We start from the raw sequence: 18359 nt of genomic DNA, 5'->3' as shown, positions 1-18359 counted from the left end.
ATTCTTTGATCTACAGACTCCATTAGTTGTTTCTATGTAGGTGGATACCATTTTTCATCATAAGTCCTTTGGAAGTGTTTTGGACCACTTTATTGCTGTAAATAAATAAGTTATTCCCAATTGATCATAGTACAACATTTCTCTTACTGTGTACAGTGTTCTCTTGCTTCATTGTGCATTAGTTGATGTACCCATTTTGACCTTATCTTGGTATGCAGTGTAAGATGTTGATCTATACCTAGTTTCTGCCATACTGTTTTCTAGTTTTCTTGGCAGTTTTTGCCAAGTTCTTATCTCAAAAGCATGGCTCTTTGGGTTTATCAAGCACTTAGATTGTAAAGGTCATTTATTTCCATGTATTGTGTATGTGATCTATTCCACTGATTCACCACTCTGTGAATGGTGAGCCAGCTTCTTAGATTGTTTTGATGACTGCCATTTTATGATATAGTTTGAGAGCTTATATGGCGAAGTCACGTTCACATCTTTTTCATTAATTTCCTTGATATTCTTGGCCTTTTATTCTTCCAGATCAATGGTTGCATTATTTTTTCTAGCTCTATGAAATAATTTTTGACAGTTTATTGGTATTGAACTGAATAAGTAGATTAATTTATGTAGAATTGTCATTTTTATTATGTTGACTCGAGCTGCCCATGAGCAATTGATATTTTTCTAATTGTTTAGATCTGACTTCATCTGTGAAGTGTTTTGTAATTGTGTTCATAAAGTTCCTAGGTTTGTCTTGGCAAGTAGACTCCCAAGCATTTTATATAGTCTGTAGTTATTTTAAATGGAATTTCTCTTTCTATCTCTTGCTGCTGGACTTCTCTGGTAATATATAGAAATGCTATGGATTTATTTTGTCTTGCAACATTGCTAAAATTATTAATTATTTCAATTAATTTTTAGTAGATTCTCCTGGATACTCTAAGTGTATCATCATACTGTATACTGCAAAGAGTGAGTTTTGTTTCTTTATTGTTTATCCTAATTCCTTCAATTTCCTTTTCTTTTCTTGTTACTAGACCTAACATTTCTAGTAGAGTGTTGAATACTAGTGGTGATAATGGGCAGCTTTGCTTCACCTTTGGTGTTACTGGGAAGGCTTCTGGATGATCCCCATTACAGATGATGCTTGCTCATGGTTTTAGCTAGAGACTACTAATCATTTTAAAGGAAAGCTTCATCTATTCCTGTGTTTTCCAGTGTTTTCAATAGGAATGGGTGCTGCACTTTGTCAAAAGCTTTTTCTGCATCGATTAAGATAATCATATGATTTCAGTTGATTTTGTTATTGATATGGTCAATTATGCTGATAGTTTTCATAATGTTGAACCAGCACTGCACTCCTTGTATATAAACCCCACCTGGTCATGGTGATATATTGATGTAATCTTCTTGCTAGTGTTTTATGTAAAATTTTTGCATCAGTATTCATTAGAGAAATTGATCTATATATTTTTTTCCTGTCTTGACCCTTCCTGGTTAGGCATCAGCACAATATTTGAGTCATAAAAGGAATTTGGTAGAACTCCATGTTTGTCTATTTTGATCCAAATAGTCTATATATTGTTGGAATTAATTGTTCTTTAAATATTTGGTAGAATTCACTTGTGCATCCATTTGGCCCTGGGGATTTTTTTCTTAAGGACTTCATTAATGGCTTATTCAATTTCTTTTTGTAAAATGGGATTAAGTATTCTATTTCCTCTTCTGTTAATCTAGGCAATTTATATTTTTGTAAATGTTCGTTAGATTGTCAGATTTATTGGCACATAATGACAAAATAACTCCTAATAATTGTTTTAATTTTCTCTTCATTGGTGATGAATTCACACTTTTCATTTTTGATATTGATAATTTGGTTTTCATCCTAATAAAGGTTATTTGAAGAAATCATTCAGAAGAAGATTCTAGGAAGATGGTGGAATAGATCAGAAAATTCCAAGCTGTCCAGATTTCCTCCACAAAACAGCACCTCAGGGCAAACATAGATTGGTAAAAATAAATAAGAGTTGGGCAGAACAGTGGTCATTTTCGGGCAAGTGGAGAAGACCTGAGATTCGGTCTCTGTGAAGGCTAGTGCCACTGAAACCACAAGTGAAGAGCCCTGGGGCTAGCTGGGTTAGGAGGTAGCCTCAGCCCCAGCTGCAGGAATTTTCACCCCCTGGATGGTGTGGGGACTTGGGCATATGAGCAGAGGAAGATTGAGAGAACATTTGCTGATAAGAGGCATCAGGCCCAGCTGTGCTGCCCAGATGAAGCCCTCAGTGAGAAAGAACCAGCACATGCCTGATGAGTGCAAGAACAGTGGGGCAGGGATGCTGCCGACTGTGGGCACTTACAGGAAGGTAGAGTTCTTGGTTTCAGTTCCAGGTCAGAAGGAAGAAATAAAAAAGGACCTGAGACCAGAGACACTATGTCCCATACCCCAGTACTAGAAGTGATTACAATAATAAGCTGTTATTTTTTTTTTTAAAAGAGCAGGCAAAGGAGAAAGAACCCAATCATAGACAGTTACTATGGGAATAGAGAACACTGGGTTTTATCTTTAGAGGAGGATATTGAAGCAATAAAAGCCTCTCCTATCCAAAAGAGTAATGTCAAATGGTCACCTGCCCAAAAAGAATTCATAGAAGAACTTTACAAAGACTTTAAAAATCAAATGAGAGAGACTGAGGAAATTTTTTTTTTGAAAAATAAGAACAATCCAAGATAAAAAAGATTATGAAAAGAAAGTCAGCTAACTAGAAAAGGAGATCCAGAATCTTAAGGAAGAAAACAACTCCTTGAAAATGAGAATTGGGCAAGGGGAAGGCAATGAAATTATGAGACTAAGGCATAATAAGACAAAATATAAAAAAATTTTTAAAAAAAGAAAGTGAAACATCTCATAAGAAAAACAACTGATCTGTAGAACAGACCAGGAAGGGAAAACAGGAGTAATCAAACCTGAAAGTTACAATCAACAAAAGAATCTTAATACAATAGAAATAATTAAAGAAAATTGTCCTGAAGTGTTAGAACAAGAGGGGAAAGTAGAAATAAAAAAACGATTCACTGATCACCACCTGAAAGAGATCCTATGAGGAAAACCTACAGGAATATCATAGTCAAATTCCAAAACCTCCAGCTCAAGGAGAAAATAGTACAAGCAACGAGAAAAGTAATTCAAATATGGCAGAACCACAGTTAGAATCACACAAGGGGAGGGGTGGAGCCAAGATGGTGGAGTAGAAAGACGCACATACACATAGCTCCGAACCCACAAACCACAGAACGGCTAGAGGGGACTAACCCAGGGCGAATTCTGCACCCAGAGGCCACGGAATATTGCAGCGAGGGAGATTTCTGTTCCGGAGAGACCTGCAAACCTCTCGCGGGGGGTCCTTCGCGCCGTGGACTGGGCGCCGGGACTGGGAGCAGAGGGCAGCCCTACCGTGGCAGCGACACCGTGAGGAAAAGATCCGAGCGGGCTACGGGGACGGGATCTCCAGCGGCCACGCGGGTCCCCCCACCCACAGAGGGACCTGCAAACCTCTCGCAAAAGGTCCGTCGCGCTGCAGACGTGGAGCCCAGCCCGGGGCGGCGGCCGCGGCTCCGAGAGGTACAGATCCGAGAAGGCTCCAGAGACGGGATCTCCAGCGGTGGCACTAGCCCCCCCACCAACAGGTGACTGACGAGGGTAGGTGAGAGAGTGCCTTGGAGGGTCGAGAGGGGAGTGGGGTGCCCCCATGGCTCGGGCCCCCCCAGGAGATAGAAGCTGAGAGGTGGCTACAGACAGGGGCTCCCCAAACGGGCGGGAGCCTGGATCCATTGTGGATGGTCTGTGCATAAACCCCCTGAGGGAACTGAGCCTGAGAGGAGGCCCTGCCCCTGACCACCTGGACTCAATTCTCGCACTGAATAGCAGCCCTGCCCCCGCCAAAAACCCTAAGGCGGGAAGCAGCATTTGAATCTCAGTCCCCAAATGCTGGCTGGGAGGACCAGGAGGCGAGGTGGGTGTGAGGAGAACATTCAGAGGTCAGGTCACTGGTTGGGGAGAATGCCAAGAAAAGGGAAAAGAAATAAAACCATTGAAGGGTATTTTCTCGGAGAAAAGACACTTCCTCCCTTCCTTTCTGATGGGGAGGAACAATGCTTGCCATCAGGCAAAGACACAGAAATCGAGGATTCTGTGTCCCAGCCCACCCAATGGGCTCAGGCCATGGAAGAGCTCAAAAAGAATTTTGAAAATCAAGTTAGAGAGGTGGAGGAAAGACTGGGAAGGGAAATGAGAGGGATGACGGAGAAGCATGAAAAGCAGATCAGCTCCCTGCTAAAGGAGAACCAAAAAAATCTTGAAGAAATTGGCACCCTGAGAACTAGCCTAACTCAGTTGGCAAGGGAGGTGCAAGGGGCCAATGAGGAGAAGAATGCTTTCAAAAGCAGAATTAACCAAATGGAAAAGGAGATTCAAAAGCTCACTGAAGAAAATAGATCTTTCAAAACTGGAATGGTACAGATGGACGTTAAGAACTTTATGAGAAAGACAGATATCTCAGAACATACCGCGCAGATTCGAAAAATGGAAGATAATGTGAAATATCTTATTGGAAAAACAACTGACCTGGAAAATAGAATCAGGAGAGACAATGTAAAAATTCTGGGACTACCTGAAAACCATGATCAAAAGAAGAGCCTAGACATCATCTTCCATGAAATTATCAAGGAAAACTGCCCTCAGATTCTAGAACCAGAAGGCAAAATAAATATTCAAGGAATCCGCAGAACACCGCATGAAAGAGATCCAAAAAGAGAAACTCCCAGGAGCATTGTGGCCAAATTACAGAATTCCCAGGTGAAAGAGAAAATATTGCAAGCAGCTAGAAAGAAACAATTCAAGTATTGTGGAAATACAATCAGGATAGCACAAGATCTGGCACCCTCTACATTGAGAGATAGAAGGGAATGGAATAGGATATTCCAGAAGTCAAAGGAACTAGGACTGAAGCCAAGAATCACCTACCCAGCAAAACTGAGTATAATACTTCAGGAGAAAAAATGGTCTTTCAATGAAATAGAGGACTTTCAAATTTTCCTGATGAAAAGACCAGAGCTGGAAAGAAAATTTGACTTTCTAACACAAGAATGAAGAGAACCATGAAAAGGTGAACAGCAAAGAGAAGTCATAAGGGACTTACTAAAGTTGAACTGTTTACATTCCTACATGGAAAGACAATATTTGTAACTCTTGAAACATTTCAGTATCTGGGTACTGGGTGGGAGCACACACACACACACACACATGCACACACGCACACATACATAGAGACAGAGTGCACAGAGTGAATTGAAGAGGATGGGATCATATCTTAAAAAAAAAATGAAATCAAGCAGTGAGAGAGAAATATTGGGAGGAGAAAGGCAGAAGTTATATGGGGCAAATTATCTCTCATAAAAGAGGCAAGCAAAAGACTTATTAGTGGTTGGATAAAGAGGGGAGGCAAGAGAAAAACATGAGGTCTACTCTCATCACAATCCACTAAAGGAAAGAATATAATGCACACTCATTTTGATAGGAAAACCTATCTCATAATACAGGAGAGTGGGGGACAGGGGCACAAGCAGGGTGGGGGGGAGGATAGAGGGGAGGGCATGGGGAGGAGAATGCAATAAGAGGTCGACACTCATGGGGAGGGAAAGGACCATAAGAAAATAGAAGTAATGGGGGACAGGATAGGATGGAGGGAAATATAGTTAGTCCTATACAACACAACTAGTATGGAAATCATTTGCAAAACTAAACAGATATGGCCTATATTGAATTGCTTGTCTTCCAAGGGGAAAGGGTGGAGAGGGAGGGAGCTAAAGAAGTTGGAACTCAAAGTGTTAGGACCAAATGTAATGTTCTTACCACTGGGTAACAAGAAATAGAGGTTAAGGGGTCAAGAAAGCTATCTGGCCCTACAGGACAAAAGAGAAGACGGAGACATGGACAGGGAGAGAGGATAGAGGAGAGAACAGATTGGTCACAGGGGCAATTAGAATGCTTGGGTTTGGGGGGGGGGAGGGGATAAAAGGGGAGAAAATTTGTAACCCAAAATTGTGTGACAATAAATGTTAAAAGTTAAATAAAAAAAAAAAAGAATCACACAAGGCTTAGCAGCAGCTACACTAAAAAACCACAGGTCTTGTAGCACTATATATCAAAAAGCAAAAGAATTGGGACTGCAGCCAAAAATATCATACCTAACAATGCTAAGCATAATCCTGAATGAAAATAAAAAAGATATTCAATGTATTGACAGACTTTCAGGATTTTGCTGCAAAAAGACCTGAAACCAATAGAAAATTTGACCCACAAGATCCAAGAGAAACATAAGGTAAACATCAAAGACTTAATTACAAAGGACTCAAAAGGGACAGACTGTTTACTCAAATGTAAATCACAGGTCTAAGATTGTTATTAGTAACTGGGGAGTTCAAAAGAAAGGTGGGGGTAGAACTGAGTATGAAGTGATACTAAAAAGTAAACTGTCCAGAAAAAAGTAAAAAGAGTAATTATCTTATATAAATGAGGTACGAAAGGAAAAACTGACACAGAGGAATTAGGTGGGGATGGAGGGCTGGTAGTTCTGGAACCCCATTCTCACTAGGAATGGGTTAAAGAGGGAACTACATATATATACATATATATATATACATACATACATATATATATACACACATATACACATATATAGGTATAAAAGTCTTAAATTCAGAAAGAAATAAAAGGTTAAAGGGATAGGGAGGAGGGAGAGGATAAGGAAGGGATTTCAGAATGGGGGAGACGATAAGGGAGGGCTTTTTAGTCGGGTGGGTGATAGGAGGGCAGTTAGCAGGTAGAAGTAAAATAGAGGAATCAGGAGGGATAGGAAATAGGAGATACACACAAACATAAAATAAAGATCAGGAGTGGAATTTATTAGGGAAAAAAAAGCAGAGGTTGTACTCATGATCTCAGACAAAAATTAAAGCTAAAATAGATTTTATCAAAAGAGAACTCTCTGGAAGCTCCATTCTATGTCAGCCATATTAATCAATATTGTTTTAGACTATTTAAAGTAACTAGACAGTATAAAGTTGGAATATTGCTGTGCTGGAGGAAAGGATGAGCTGGTGAACTTATAAAATTATGTAGAGACTTGGACCTACGAAGGAAGATGTTATCCACTCTCAGAAACAGAGCACAAACAAGTATGGTACATAGAGGCATATGAAGCAAAGGTCTATATATGAGTATGATTATATATATCTCTAATTATATGTATGTGCACATAAGTGTATACATGCACATGTACATATGTATGTGTATGTATATGTGTGTTTGCATTATACATGTGTGCATGTTAGTGTGTGTATATGTATACATGTATGTTTGTGTGTATGTGTGAATATATATGTATGTGTGGGTATATAAAGCAGAGAAAGAAAATTATACACCAATTTCTACTGAGTACTGACGTGAACATGTTCAGTAAAATTTCAGCAGAGATTGTGAATCAAAATATTAAAATGATTATTCACTATGACCAGGCTGGATTTGTATAACTAATCTAGGGTTGATTCAACATTAGGCAAACTATAAACATAAACTGTATTAATAACAAAAATTAAAATGACATGATTGTATTAATAGATATAAAAAGCAGATGATAAAACAGAATACATGTTAAAAACACTAGCTAGCATGTAAGCATTGACACTTTTCTTTAATATGGAAAGCCATATCTATAATAACCAATATCTGTGATGGAAAACACTAGAAACCTGCTGAGTAAGATCTGAAGTACAAGAAGAGTGTTAACTGTCACCATTTTTATTTAATAAAGTTGTGCAAATGCTGGCTACTGCAATAAAAAATAAAAATAAATTGAGGGAATAAGTATAGAGAAAGAAGAAACAAAAGTATCATTATTTACATATGACGTGAAATGATGATTTGTTTACCAAACCCCAGAGATTCTATAAAATTCATTAAAATAATTGATTATTTCAGCAAAATAGCAGAATACAAAATGAATTCACAAAATCATCAGCTATTACTAACAAAACCCAGGAGGAAGAGACAGGAAAAAATGCAAAGTAAAAAATCTATAACAAAACTACAATTAAAAAAAACACTCCAGAATGCAGAAAATACCTGGTAGTCTGCCTACCAAGACAAATTTAAGACATATGAATACAGCTAAAAACAACTTTTATAGCAATAAATCAAGACATAGAATGAGAAATAAATGAATTGTTTGTGGTCGGTCCATGCAAATATAATCAAAACTTAACTTGCATATTTAATGCCCTGTCTATACTCCAAGGAGGTTAAGGACAGATAAAAGGGAACTATATGCATATGAACATTATAGCAGTATTTTTTCTGGTAGTAAGGAACTGGAAAACAAAAGGGGAGCCCATCCATTAGGGAACGACTGAATAAATGGCGGCATATAAATGTGAGAGAATTTTATTGTGCCATAAGGAATTATGACTATGACTGAGGCTGAGAAAGTTGCTTTTAAAAGCTGATCCATATTGATATTACCAGAACTAGGGTACCAATCTATGCGAGGACCACGATAATATTATGTGAGGGGAAACAACTTTGAGCGACCTCAGAATGCTAACCAAAGGAGGGAATGTTCGTGGCTTCAGAAAGCTAGTAATGAAACATACTTTCATCAGAAAGATGATATACTAGAGGTATAGAATAATAATTCATTCTTGGATATATCTAAGGTATCAGTTTATTTTGCCTACTTGTACATATGTACCATGTAGGAGGGTTTCTACAAAAAGTAGGAGGGAAGGTAGGTTAGTAGATAGTTGTAGACATGAAAAAAAGAGAACTGATAAAAATTTTTAAATGTTGAGAAAAAAGTATAGAAGGGAATACAAATAGAGCATACTATCCACTGCCAGGGGCCATCGCCAGTCATCCTGGTCTATATCTGGCCACTGGACCCAAGTGGCTCCAGAGGAGAAAGTGAGGCTGGTGACTGCACAGCCCTGCCTCCCTTAAATCCAATTCACTCATAAGCCATGGCATCACCTTCCTGATGTCATGCGCATCTTGGAGAGCAAAGGACCAGCAGTGATGACAGCAACAACACCAATCCAATGCCTCCAGCATTGCGTAGAGCAGGGCTCTTTAACCTGGGAAATGGAGTTACCAAGTTTTGATGTGTCCTTGGAGAATCACCAAACATTCTTACAAAACGTTCTCCCAAGGTATTTATTCTATTTGTAGCAACTTACTGCTGTGAATCAGAATTCCCAGTCCTGTTCACAATCAGTTCCAAAACAATAAACGAACTGGAGGCTGAACATGCTATGAGGATGACTCTTTAAGGAACTGTCCTAAGAATATAACTATTGGCTGTCAAGAAACAGAATCAAGGGTCTCACTGACTGATTGTGTTCTGATAAATAGTTAATAACTTTATTATACTAAAAATGTCATGTACTGAATAAAGTTTTGCTCATGAAAATTTAATTAATCTGTTTATTCTATTTCTTGAGAGGCCCAGTGTGAAGGCATGAAATGGTCTTAGCAGAAGTAGTCTCCTCACTTGGGAGTTCCCTGAACCAATGAGATCACAGGACCAGTTCCTGTCCTTGTTATTTCCTATGTACTCAGGCATGGTAAGCTCTAGAATTTCTTTCTTTCCATATTGAATAGGGAATTCAGGAAGGTTTACTGAAAGCCAAAGGAAACAGGAACCTAAGAAGACTGAAAATCTGTACCACAGAGACTGAGAAGATGTTACCAAGTACAACTAAAAATAATAATCACACTTGGTGCGTGTTAAGTGCATAAATTCTTTTTCGTCATTCATTCATTCATACCTACATGTCATGCACCCTTCCAAGCTGAGATAGACTGGAATAGCTGAAGGAGCTCTGGCCTATAAATCAGTGGACCTGACTCAGCCACCTGCTAGGGGCAAGTTAGCAAATTGAGTCTAAGTTTATTTTGTAAAATGAAAATAACAATATACATCACAGTTGAAGAAGCAGGTAGGTGACTCAGTGGATAGAGCAGTGGGCCTGGAGTCAGGAAGACCTGAGTTCAAATCTAGTCTAGGACATTTATTAGCTATGTGACCCTGGGCAAGTCCCTTAACTCTAGTTTGCCTGAATACACTGGAGAAGGAAATGGCCAACCACTTCAGCATCTTTGTCCAGAAAACCCTATGGACAGTATGGTCCATGGATCACCAAGCATTGGACATGACTGACTAACAAAAATACCACAGTTATCACATAGCATAGAAATAAGGGTCCAGTGAAATCACTTATATGAAAATACACTGCAGATCAGTAATCTCCACGTAAACAGACATTATTAAGATATGAGCTATGCTATAAGGGAAAGAGGGAAAATATTGCATTTTTAGGTCAGAGGATGTGAATTTGATTCCTGCCTTATAACTACCTGTGTGCCTTCGGGTCAAACTAATGTAACTCGTGCAGGGTTTTAGTTTCCTCTTTTGTAAAATGAAGTAGTTGTACAGCTAATCTGCCTTCCAGCCCTAAATTCAGTTTTATGTTAGCAAATGGTGCAACCCTTCCTGCTTTGGTTTTGAATTGACCCTTGTAAATAGAAATGATTAAAGAGTAAAAATGATCCAGGAAAGAAGTTCAAAAAGAAATTACGTTTGGAATAGATTGAGGTTATAACATGGAGTGTGTCTATTCTGAGGTTCCAGACTCTGTGAATAAGTCACATAAAAACTTCTTCCCAAAGTCCCAAAAGAAAATCCTAATTTCCACCTGTGTCTGGGAGAAAAATCCTCAGAATGCCTGGGAAAGGAAAGAGCTAGGGTTTTCTCAAGTGTGTTGGGGAGAGATGGGGCAGATCCTGAGCCCTGGGGAAAATGTGCCCAAGGGATTGGGGATTCCCAGAGCTGCAGTGGGGATTCTTGTAGTTTTTTTCCAAGTCATTGATAAAAATACATTTTCAGGCTTCTAATTCCCCAAATGGAGGCAGCAAAGCACAGTAGATAGGAGTGTTGAGTTTGGAATCAAAGGTTTGAATCCAGCCTCTGACAGCTATTAGGAGCTTCACCTCAGGTAATGTCTATGTGCCTTAGGCAACTGTCTAGAACTTAATAATTAATTAAGTTATAGATATGTTGTGATTCGATCCAGGGGAGGCAATTTTCACACCAGGAATTCCTTCCAGGCTGACAAAATCACAGATCTTAGGAGCAACTAGAGAGAGTACCAGGCCTGGAGTCAGGAAGACCTGGGTTCAGTCCTGCCTTGGATAGCCGCTGTGTGACAGTTGCTTAATCGCTGCTTGCCTTAATTTCCTCATCTGTTGTATGGAGAGAATACACCTACCTCCCAGGGCTGTTGTAAGGATCAAATGAGACAATAACGGTAAAGCACTTGGCATGGTACCTGGTGTATGATAAGCGCTATATCAATGGTGGCTATCATTATTATATCATTCATATTTTTGCTAATTCTTCCAAATTCATTTCCCTAGGTCCTCTTCCACATATTTCCCAATAGTCAATGTTTGCTGGCATCACTTGCTCTCTCATTCTTGATATGAATATCCTCTTCTTCTTTAGCATGCCTCAAAGTCAATCAACTAATTAGTCAATCAAACAACAAACATTTATTAATGTATGCTTACGGGCAGAGGCACCTAGGCGGCTCACTGGCTGGAACGCTGGTCTGGAGTCAGGAAGACCCGAGTGCAAAGCCAGCCTCAGACACTTCCTAGCTGAATGACCTTAGGCAGGTCACCTAACCTTGCTTGCCTCAGTTTCCTCATCTGTAAAATGATCTGGAAAAGGGAATGGCAAATCACTCCAGTATCTCTGCCAAGAAAGTCCCGTGGATGGCATGTCCACAGGGTCATGAAGAATAGATGCGACTGAAGAACTAAATGGTGACAGGTACTCTTAGGTGCTGGTGCTAAAGGTAAGACAACGTACCCTTATTTCCTGGTTCATCTTTCCTCTTTACGGTGAGAGGCAGCATGGTGTAGTTGTTGGGCATTGGACTAGGAGTCAGTCAGGAAGTCCTGAGTTCAACCCCTGTTCAGACATTCACTACCTCATGATTCTGGACAAGTCACTTAATTTTCTCTATGCCTAATAATGATAATAATAAATAAATCATCTGAAGTCTCTAAACCAACGATCCTCTGATTAATAATGACTATCCAATTTTAACTGTGGCCTTTTTTATAAGGCGAAAACACAGGTCAGCACTGTGTGTGCGTGTATGTGTGTGTGTGTGTTTGTCCCTTGTTTATGGCATTCCCTGCATATTATAATCGGCCAAAGTTCATTTGCTCACTTTCCCTAAAAACCTGTATAGCAGGCCATCCTGTGTATGTTGAGGTCCTTGCTATTACAGATGGCAAGTCTAGAGGGGCAGGTTCAAAGAGCAAGAGCCTGTATATAGAGACCAACCTGTACTGATCCCTGCCCAGGTGACTTACTCATTATTTCCTCCATGGGCTGAATAGAAATGACACTTGATTCATCTATAAGAACAACAATAATATAAATTACAAAAATTCTTGGTTCTTCTTTTCCTTTGATTTTCTCAAACATGTCCATTAATTTACTGTACCCACCCTAGTAACTATGCTCCAGAAAGGGATCCTGATTCCTTCAATTTATTAAAATATACTTTACTATGTCCCTAAGAATATTGAAGAGGTAGCCTGATGTAGTCTGCAAAAAGCATTTTGATCTAGAAACACTGAATAAAAGCTTTTATGTATACCGCAAATATTTTGTTATTGATTTCTTCAAAGAATAAAGTAGACAAGCTATCAGCTGATCCTAATAAGATCCTAGATTTCAATAAAATTAAGAGCATGGAGTAGCATCTTTTAAAAGGGAAAAAAACCAGCTAATCAATTAAATTATATAGTTCTACTTACTAGCCAATCTTAAAATCTCATTTGATATGTAATGCTAAGCTCTAAGTAACAAGATAAGTGAATAATAAATAACCTCCTCCCATGATTAATAGAAGAAAATTACAGACATATCTCCCTCCTCTTCAGCCGTACTTTTACCTCTCCTTTCTGAAACTGAAGATGGGAAAGAAGCAAGTAGAATGGCCTGATATGTAGAATACCAGCCCATGTGGCCCCTAAGAGCTACAGAGTGGAGTCTAGCTTGGGGAGCTGTCTGGGAAGATGTAGGTAGAACAGTAGGAGGGCGCAGAGGATCCAGGATTCCCTACAGCTCTAACTGAAATGACATGCATAGATGAACTGTGAAAGCTTGGACCATAGTGGCTGCAGAACTGCTCCCTCCAGGCAGCTGAAAAAGAGAAGGCAGGAGAGTCTCTCAGGAAGCTCACTTTCCTGAGCACACAGCAAGGCAGACAAACAGTGGGTGCAAAGAGGATGCAATGATTGGAAATCAACTTAGACACACCTGCTGCTAGTAACTTGATTATCAATAATGAATATTATAACATTTGAGACATTTCTTTGATTTACAGTTTGAAACTGGAAATCTTAAGAAATCTTTTCATTGGCAAGGTAGCAAAATGTATGTATATCTATGTATAGACAGATACATGTATATCTATACATATATCTGTCTGTATTCTACAAGGAAATAACAGAGCTGAGAACAAAGACACTTCCATTAACATGTCAATATCAGCATTAAAAGCATTTGAGTAATTATACTGTTTTGACCCCCCAGGCTAAGGCTGGGATCTATTGTATCCTTGGAAAGCACTTTTCTGATAAAAGAGAAAACCATATTTTAAGTAGTTACAGGAATTATCATGGTTGAAAGGAGGGTCAATCCCCTCCTGAGGAAGAGGGAAAAAGGCCTAAATTGGTATTCTAGTGAATGTGAACTAAAAGCTAGGTCAGTTTGGGTTTCTCTGTAGTGAGGAAATATAAATGATTGCAATCACAGGCATGCAGTCTATGGGTCAAGCACGCTAGTACACCAAACTCCCAATCTATGAATGTCAAAGTTAAGGCTTGACAGGAATCTTGGTGCAAGAGCAAGAATTTTAAACCAGGGAGGTCATGACTGGATCAGAAGGTACAATATGGGGAATGTAGACAAGCTGTCTCTCTTACTCAAACTGTCTCTATAAGGCTTAAATTTTTATGAATTTAAGAAATTATTTATTTTCAGTTTTCAATATTTACTTCTACAAAATTTTAAATTTCACATTTTCTCCCCATCTCCCTTCTCCCCTCACCCTGACAGCATATTTTCTTATTACCTTTTCCTCCAATCTACCCTCCCTTCTCTTACTCCCCCCTCTTATCCCCTTCCCTTCTATTTTCCTGTAGAGTAAAATAGATTTCTATACCCCATTGCCTATATATCTTATTTCCCAGTTGCATATAAAAACTATTTTTAACATTCATTTTTAAAGCTTTGATTTCCTTTCCCCTTAAAGCTCTCCCTTCCCCCTCCCCATCCACCCTCATTGAGAAGGCAAGCAATTTGATACAGGTTATACATGTGTAGTCATGCAAAACACTTCCATAACAGTCATGTTGTAAAAGACTAACTATAATTCCCTCTCTGGAAGATATTTTGCACCTTGATCTTTCTGTTTCAAAAACAAATGATTTTATTCAGCTTGTAAGTGGTGAAAAAGTAGTATCTGGCTCTCTTCCATTGGTCCATAGATATGGAGGCCATCAGGTAAAATATTGTTTCTCTAACATGAAAATACAAACAGTTTTTAGAGTTTACATTTAAGTTAGGAAACTGTTGTTCACTAATTTCATTGGTCCAGAATATTGGAAATTGAACAAGATGATTTTTAGAATGTTTTGATACTTAGAGTATATATATATATATATATATATATATATATATATATATATATATATATATATATATATATCCCATATATAGCATCACTATCAGAGTTATTATAGTGATATTTTCTAGGTCCTAAATCATCAGAATGGAGCTATAGAAGAAGTGGCTATGAGAATATCAGATCCCTGTAAGTTACTTATCTCATTGAGATAAGTAAGACAGATTGTGTCTCTGTGCAGAGGCCTCTGTATTACTGAATCCTAAGACAGTACATACTGAGTCCCATAAACCCCTTTTCGGACAATTTTTATTCCTCTCAGGAAGAACCTGCCCTTACATACATTGGTACTTGAGGGTTAAGTATCACCATTTTGCTTCAACTTGATGGGCTCAGATGCAGACCTGGTGGGCCATTTGCTGTTTGAGGATCAGCTCGATGGTTTTCTATACTGTTTGGATTGATTTATACATGAACTCCTTTGGGGACAAATGGGCCTTTTGTCTTTGACAACCCTAATTCCGTAGAGAGTCTGATAAAACTTTGAGCAAATTACTTCTCCCCTCATTGTGTCTGAATTCCCATATCTATTGACTAACTGGGTTGAACTAGATAACCTCTAAAGTTTCTTCCAGCTCTAAATCTATTATCCTGAGACTTATAAAACTTAGGTTCATGGAGATAGTGACTTGTCTGTGTGATATCAGAGGTAGTATTTGGTCTCCTCTGATTCTAAATCTCCTTCCATTATGGCATATCATCTCCCTAGGGGCAGCTAAGTGGTGCAGTGGATAGAGCACCACTGCAGGAGTCAAGGAGGACCTGAGTTCAAATCTCATCTTAGACTTTGACACTCACTAGCTGTGTGACCTTGGGCAAATCACTTAACCCCAATTGCCTCATCCTGGGTCATCTCCAGTGATCCTGATGAATATCTGGTCACTGGATTCAGATGGGTGTGGAGGAGAAGTGAGGCTGTTGACCTGCACAGCCCTCCCTCACTCAGAACAAAGTCAAGTGCAAGTCATGTCATCATTTCTTTGATGGCGTGGTCTTCTTCGGCAATGAAGGATGAACACACACACACACACACACACACACACACACACACACACACACCCACACCCTCCATTTATTCTCTTCTCTCTTTTGACCTGTCCCTCTACCAAAATGTTTGCTTTTGAATACCCCTTCCCCCAATCTCTGTCCCTTCTATTATCCTCCCTCTCTTATCCCCTTCCCCCTGCTTTCCTGTAGGGTAAGATAAACTTCCATACCCAATTGACTATGTATGTTATTCCCTCCTGAAGCCAAATCCAATGAAAATAAAGCCCACTTATTCCCTTTCATCTTCCCTTTCTTCTGTACCATTGAAAATGCATTCAGGAGACAGAGTATGTTGTACAAAGAACAAGGGGAAGGCCATGGGCTGTGAGAGGACCTGCCATAAGGCTAGGTTGCTGTTGTTCAGTTATGTCTGACTCCTTGTGACTCCATTTGGGGTTTTCTTGGCAAAGATACTGGAGTGGTTTGCCATTTCCTCTTCTAGCTCATTTTATAGGTGAGGAAACTGAGGTAAACAGGGTTAAGTGACTTGCCAAAGGTCACACAGCTAGTAAGTGTTTGAGGCCAGATTTGAACTCAGGAAGAGGAGTCTTCCTGATTCTAGGCCTGGCACTCTATCCACTGTGATACCTAACTGACCATAAGTTGAGGTGTCAGAGTTCAAACTGAAATTCTCCTGGGATGAGAAGCAAGCAAAGGCCAAGGCAAGGAAGCTTCTGTTCAAGGAGAGGGTGGAAGTAATTAATATGATACATAATAAGCCAGAGTTGGTACTCCCAGACACAAGGTGCTGAACCAAGGAACCAGAGATAGAAAACAATGTCTGACATGAAACCAAGGTCTATACCAGAACAAAAAATAAAAAAGACAGGGTCCATGTTACCATGCAGCTAATAATCTCTCCATCCTTCTCAACTTGTATAATTGACACTGATTGCAGTACTTGAACTTCTGTTTAGCTTCAACGGCAAATTGAAAGGAATTTTAAAAAATAACTATGGATCATTTTCAATTTTGATTCTAAAGGAATTGAGGTGAAGCAAGTTATAGCTGGGTCCCCAAAGTGCAAATAACGAATACTATGAAGTGGTCACATATATTCAAAATTTCACCCTGAATTGACTCCATGTCAATGGAAATATGTAGCGTGAATTCAAATAATGTGACTACTTCAGGGAAATCATTAGTTTCACTAACCAGGACCTATTAACAAAACCAAAATTTTCACTTTGATATACTATGTCCCTTCTATATGGTTGTACTATGCATTACAGACCTAAGACCTTTAATGAACTGGAGTAAATTGAGTAGACTTCATCTTTTTGTAGTTGTTTCCATCTAATCTGGCCATGCTAGTATGGCCCCAATCTTAGTGAATTCCTGCTTGTATTTTGTTACTGCCCAAGTTCATATTTCCCTGGAGATTTAGTGTATTTCCCTAGTTTAGTTATGTCAGTTCAGCTAAGGTCTTCCTTTTGCCCACTGTCCCCATAGCTTCACCACCATGTTCCAGATCATAGTTTCCAGAAACCAAGGATGAGTCAGAATCATTGGCCAAGTCAATGACTTGTAGTAGAACTAACACAAGATTTCAAGTCAAGAAGAATGGGTTCTATTCCCAGTTCCCCTACTAACTAACTAGCTGTTGGTGCTCTAGATCTCAGTTTCCTCATCCAAAGAGTAGAGACCATAATAGCTGCACTACCTACCTTTTAGCTTTGTTCTAGGGATCATATTAAATAATGTTGGTTGAAAGCATTTTATAAAGTCTTATGCTGTCATTAAAAACTATGGAACAAGTGAGATCAGACTGACTGTAATATATGTGAAATGCAGTTTTCTCTCAAGAGTACAGGGTACCTCAAAAATGATGTCTGCTACCGTTATTAACATTATTGCCCTCACCTCCACCCTAGAGCCAATTACAGATTTAGGTATACAGGCCTGTATCTAAACTCTCAGAATGAATTTGGTCTTTCCTCCTTTTTTTTTTCCTGGAACATCCTCCCTTTTGGCATTCTGTTATCATCCATTGTTTCCAGATGTTCCATTTCTCTTCCTAGTTTTACATTCCATACCCTGTTTTTTTTTTTTTAAATAAAACCTTTTAATTTCTCTTATGTCCCTGTCTTCTTTCAGTCATCTGGTAAAGTCTTGGTAAAGGTTTTAAAAGGGTCATTTGTGCCATCTGTAATTTTCTGGGAGTCTTTCTTCTTTAAAAGGCATTAATGGCTTCCATATTAGAGTACAGCTTTTGGACATGAGATGGGAACTTCAAGTTAATTTCAGGTTTTCTGTTAAAGACAATACATAATCACATTGCTTGCTTCTCCAACACAGCCTTTTCTGTAGCTATAATTCACCCACACTTCATTTTACGTGAAGAAGCAAAACTCTGCTTCTTGTTTTTTAGTTGCTTTTTAAGAAGTCTTATGGCATCCTTAGTTCTTTTTTTTCCCACCAGTCAAGTAAGTTTGCAGATC

The sequence above is a fragment of the Notamacropus eugenii genome, chromosome 4 (genome assembly GCF_028372415.1).
Source record: "Notamacropus eugenii isolate mMacEug1 chromosome 4, mMacEug1.pri_v2, whole genome shotgun sequence".
NCBI lineage: Eukaryota > Metazoa > Chordata > Mammalia > Diprotodontia > Macropodidae > Notamacropus > Notamacropus eugenii.
The sequence above is the reverse complement of the archived record's forward strand: the minus strand, read 5'-3'. Positions refer to the sequence as shown.